Genomic DNA, 6,000 nt, shown 5'->3' on the forward strand with positions numbered 1-6,000 from the left:
GGGACTTTTTTGTCTGTCTTTATATCAGTGAGAGAAATGTCTGTTCCATTTAAGGAAACATGGCTAATAACACAAATGTTAAGTTGCTGGTTATGTGGGAACTTTTCCAGGAATCTTAATAAAAAAAGGTTACCTGAGGCCTTCCGATCACTGGGAGTCCTCATCAGACCTTTTATCCCTGTGTGTGTGGGCGTGCATTCACAGCAGAGCCATGTGGAGTTGATGAGTGGTGTGTATTGATTTTCCTCTCTTGGAGGTCTGGGGCTTATCGGCCCAGTACCGGTGGGCTACCTGCGCCATGTGAGTCTCTCTCACACACACACACACACACACACACACACACACACACACACACACACACACACACACACACACACACACACACACACAGACACACACACACACACACACACACACTAGTAACAGGCAGCAGGCACATCAATCACCTCGCTTCCTCACACATTCACTCACGCACACACACCTGAAGTTCTTCACGCATGCAACTTACAGTAAACCTGAGTAGGTACAAAAGTATCACCCGTCAAAACTGGGGGTGGTGGTCATTTTGCATATATACAGTGCCTTCAGAAAGTATTCAAACCCCTTGACTTATTCCACATTTTATTGTGTTACAGCCTGAATTCAAAATTGATTAAATATATATTTTTCACACCCATCTACACACAATACCCCATAATGACAAAGTGAAAACATGTTTTTAGAATTTTTTTGAAATGAAATATCTCATTTACATAAGTATTCACACCCCTGAGTCAATACTTTGTAGAAGCACATTTGATGGCGATTACAGCTTTGAGTCATCTTGGGTATGTCTGTATCAGCTTTGCACATCTGGATTTGGGGATTTTCTCCCATTCTTCCTTGCACATTTTCTCAAGCTCTGTTAAGTTAGATGGGTAGCGACCAGCTCTAGGCAGAGTCTGGGTAGTTCCATATTTTTTCCATTTCCCAATGATAGAGACCACTGTGCTCTTGGAAACTTTCAACACTCTAGAAATGGTTTTATACCCTTCCCCAGATATATGCTGCATCAAAATTCTATCCCGGAGATTTACGGACTGTTCCTTGGACTTAATTGTATAGTTTCTGCTCTGACATGCACTATCAACTGTGGGACCTTATATATACAGGTGTGTTTCTTTCAAAATCATTGTCCAAACAATTGAATTGGCCACAGGTGGACTCTAATCAAGTTGTAGTGACATCTCACCTGAGCTCAATTTGGAGTGTCATAGCAAAGAGGTGTGAGTTGTTATGTACATTTTCAATACATTTGGAAATATTTCTAAAAACATGTTTTCACTATGTCATTATGGGATAGTGTGTGTAGATGGGTGAGAGAGAAAAAATCGATGTAATCCATTTTGAATTCAGGCTGTAACACAACAAAATGTAGAATAAGTCAAGGGGTATGAATACTTTCTGAAGGCACTAACTCGATTATAGTATTCTGGGATGGATGGATAGAGGGGAGGTGAAGACAGATCTGTCCATCCATATTCATCAGCATCAGAGGAAAAGGTCACAGAGAGAGGGCCACAAACTCACACACACAGAGACATACGTCCACTACACACCACTGCACTGAGGGACTGCACTGGACTGATATTGAAGCAGACAGGCCCAAATATAGGTCTAATAGCTGCTTATCCCACACCCTCTGCATCCCAAATGGCACCCTATTGGGCCCATATAGGTCTGGTCAAAAGTATAACACTACAAAGGGAATAGGGTACCATTTGGGACGCTGTCCCTATCACTGAGTAGTGTCTTCTAGAGGGAAAAGAGGGGGAGGAGAAAGAAGAAAGAGATTGAACACAGAGGATGGAGGCAAAGCAATAGAGGGAGATGGGAAAGGAAGATAAAGATAATAGAGGGAGAGAGAGAGAGGGAAAGGGTTTTAAGTCTCTCCTCTACATCATGTATACTGCTGTGGGATCCTGGAGTCCCTACATGGGAGATTGGAGAGGCTATATCATGTGTTTTTATAGGCTCCATCAACATGTTATCACAGCCTGCTGGCATTTTATTGCCTTTTGCCTGCTGTTATGTTGGGCTATAAAGATGGCAGTCGACATACAGTAGCAGTATCATTAAACAGTGTGGCGAAGCCCTCTTGGCCATGGAAGGAAAATGGTTTTCGGTCCCATGGCAGAGCGATGGATCCGGCACACATACTTACAGATAATAACACTTCTACATGTTTACTGTCACAATTGGCATTTCCATTAGATTAAATGTGTTTTGTATTCTCTGTATCTGTCTTTATCATGTAGAAGGAGCCTAGCTGACATATGTGGTTATTGAGATACATATCCATGTGTGTAGCTGATCAATTTACATTCTCAAGGGCAAAGGAAACTTGGAATTCAGTCTCTTTCTTCCATGTGCCAGCCACTACCCTATACTCACTATCCCTGGTTGCTTGTATGGGTTAGCACTTACATATTGTATTTGATTTCTTACACGTGTGTGAGTCTGTGTCCCAGTTACATCTCTACTAGTACCTCACCAGAGAGAAAGAAAAGGAGGGAAAGAAAAAATGCAGTAGACCACGTGTATGCTTTCTCTATCTGTTTACTTCTCTTTCTCCTGCTCCTTTTCATTCTTCCCCAGCTGAGTGTTTCCAGGACTAGTTTACATGTTGGAGAGGGGGATGAGAGAGGGCGATGGAGGCTACTGGGGAAGAGCGAGACTAGCTCATCATCTTAGCCTAGTTATCTGAGAAGAAGAGAAATTGATCCCCCACCCTTTCTCTCTCTCGCTCTCTGTGTCACAACTTTGCGTCATATTCAGCAATATACGTTTCTCCATACAGTATATTGCTATATTGAGTGAGATTGATATGACATCTTATTTTATTAACCTCACTCCTATTGACTATTGAGTTTACATAGTTTTCTTGAATGAGAAAAAACCTGTAACCACATTTATGACACAGTCACATAAAAAAAGACCTGCTTTCAAATGTCAACGGTTTATTTAAATGTTCTATAATCAATATCCCATTTCCAAAGCAAACGTCATGGATGTGGCTTGCACAGAAAGGTAAGATGATATCAATGACTTTGGTTATCAATGGTAAAAACATACCATGACACCACAGAGGCAAACTCAGGTCAGAGTGTACACACATACACTCGTACACGCATAACACATAGACACACATACAAACAGGAACACAAAGGAGAACAGAGAACAAGCTGCCCACAGGATGTAGCTTGTATGAGTGTCCCTCTGTCCCTTTGCTTGCATTTGCTGTGTGTGTGTTTGTGTGTCCCTCAGCTAGCCCTTGACATTTCCTTGACATTTGTTGACATTTCTAATGTGTTGCAGAGCCATGTAAAGCAGAGGAACTAACTGTGAGTTCATCAAAAGTGGTCTGAGAATACTGATGACCAAATGTCACCAGGCCCTGTCCATCTGGTGTGGCCCAGTTACAGAGGTGAAGGAGTCAATTTAGTCATTATACACTGTGTGTACAAAACATTAGGATCTCCTTCCTAAGATTGAGTTTCACCCCCTTTTGGCCTCAGCACAGCCTCAATTCGTTGGGGCATGAACTCTACAAGATGTCGAAAGTGTTCCACAGGGGTGCTGGCCCATGTTGACTCCAACGCTTCCCACATTTGTGTCAAGTTGGCTGGATGTCCTTTGGGTGGTGGACCAATCTTGATACACACGGGAAACTGTTGAGTGTCAAAAACCCAGCAGCGGTGCAGTTCTTGACACTCAAACCAGTGCACCTGGCACCTACTACCATACCCCATTCAAAGGCACATCAATCTTTCGACTTGCCCATTCACCGTCTGAATGGCACACATACACAATCCATGTCTCAATTGTCTCAATGCTTAAAATCCTTCTTTAACCTGTCTCCCCTTCAACTACACTGATTGAAGAGGATTTAACAGACATCAATAAGGGATCATAGCTTTCACCTGGTCAGTCTATGTCATGGAAAGAGCAGGTGTGCTTAATTTTTTGTGCACTCAAGTGTACAGTCATGCTGTGGATATGTTGTGGTCATTGACTGGTCATTATCATTGTCAGACAATAGATGGGAGAGCTGTCTCTAAAAGGATTGGATTTTAATGAAGGTTGAATGGGATTTCATATGGTCGTCTTTATGGTCTCCTTCACTAGGTCTCATTTGCTCTCTTGGTTTTCATAGTTGTTTTTTCACCCGTCTCTGTCCAACCTATAGTGCAATGTGTCTTTGAGATTACAGTTAGTTAACTATTACGGTAAGCCTGCTTGAAAGAATATAACATGGTGACACCATACAAGGCACAGTTTACAGTAATATCACCAGGAAGTCATCATTAACTTTATACTTCACAGAGCAAAAATCAACGGGACACACATTCTTTTGTAATGTTCTCTTTATTCATATCAATGAAATTGCGACCAACTAGCTAGCCTTCTGATGGAAATTATATGAAGGAATTTTATCTTCAGATGCCTGGCCGGGCCGGAGCGGACTGTTATTGTTAGCATATGGTAATGAATGAGTCACTCTCTGTAGGAGAAGACAAGACTGACTATCTGGAGGTATTTATAGACCTCAGTCCTTCCCCAAACTCTTCCTCCTGACAAAACTATAATCTAACATCTATCCCTCCATCTTCAGAAGAGATTTGAGATTAGGAGAGAGATGGAGAGATGAGATGAGACAAGTTCGCAAGTACACAGAGAGAGTGGATAAAGTCAAAGTCTGGAACATAATGAATACATTTTGGCTGGAATTCTTTCTGTTTTTCCAATTTTGAGGACATTTCTGTCAGTCTTGCCTTTGTTTATTTGTGTTAATGTTGACTAATTGAATCATCATCGAAATGTGATTATTGATTGTTTCTCAAATCAATATCAGAACCCTGATCTTCCCAAACATAAAGAGAACGATGCATCAATCATGTGCGATCTTTTAATTTGGTTTGATTTGCCTTCAGAGTGATGGGGAGGCTTGCACATGCACATGCACACACACACACAGACACAGACACACACAGACACAAACACACAGAAACACACACACAGACACAAACACACAGACACAGACACACACACACAGACACACACACACACAGACACAGTGATGTGTAGGCTTTACCTCCTGTTAACCCAATGAGGACAAGGCTAACAAACACTTCTAATAAATCCCTCTCTCTTGCATACACAGATTTAACCCCTCGTCAGCAGAGGGAGATTATTGAGATTATTTTCACCTTTATTTAACCAGGTAAACCAGTTAAGAACAAGTTCTCATTTACAACTGCGACCTGGCCAAGATTAAACAAAGCAGTGCGATAAAAACAACAACACAGAGTTACATGTGGGGTAAAACAAAACACAAAGTCAAAAATACAACAGAAAATATATATACAGTGTGTGCAAATGTAGCAAGTTATGGAGGTAAGGCAATAAATAGGCTATAGTGCAAAATAATTACAATTAGTATTAACACTTTAATGATAGATGTGCAAATAGAGATACTGGGGTGCAAATGAGCAAAATAAATAACAATATGGGGATGAGGTAGTTGGGTGGGCTAATTTCAGATGGGCTGTGTACAGGTGCAGTGATCGGTAAGGTGCTCTGACAACTGATGCTTAAAGTTAGTGAGGGAGATAAGAGTCTCCAGCTTCAGAGATTTTTGCAATTCGTTCCAGTCATTGGCAGAAGAGAACTGGAAGGAATGGCGGCCAAAGGAGGTGTTGGCTTTGGGGATGACCAGTGAGATATACCTGCTGGAGCGCATACTACAGATGGGTGTTGCTATGGTGACCAATGAGCTAAGATAAGGCGGGGATTTGCCTAGCAGTGATTTATAGATGACCTGGAGCCAGTGGGTTTGGCGACGAATATGTAGTGAGGACCAGCCAACAAGAGCGTACAGGTCACAGTGGTGGGTAGTATATGGGGCTTTGGTGACAAAACGGATGGCACTGTGATAGACTACATCCAATTTGCTGAGTA

This window comes from Coregonus lavaretus (assembly GCF_964263955.1).
Source record: "Coregonus lavaretus genome assembly, chromosome: 25".
In the NCBI taxonomy this organism is placed as follows: Eukaryota; Metazoa; Chordata; class Actinopteri; order Salmoniformes; family Salmonidae; genus Coregonus; species Coregonus lavaretus.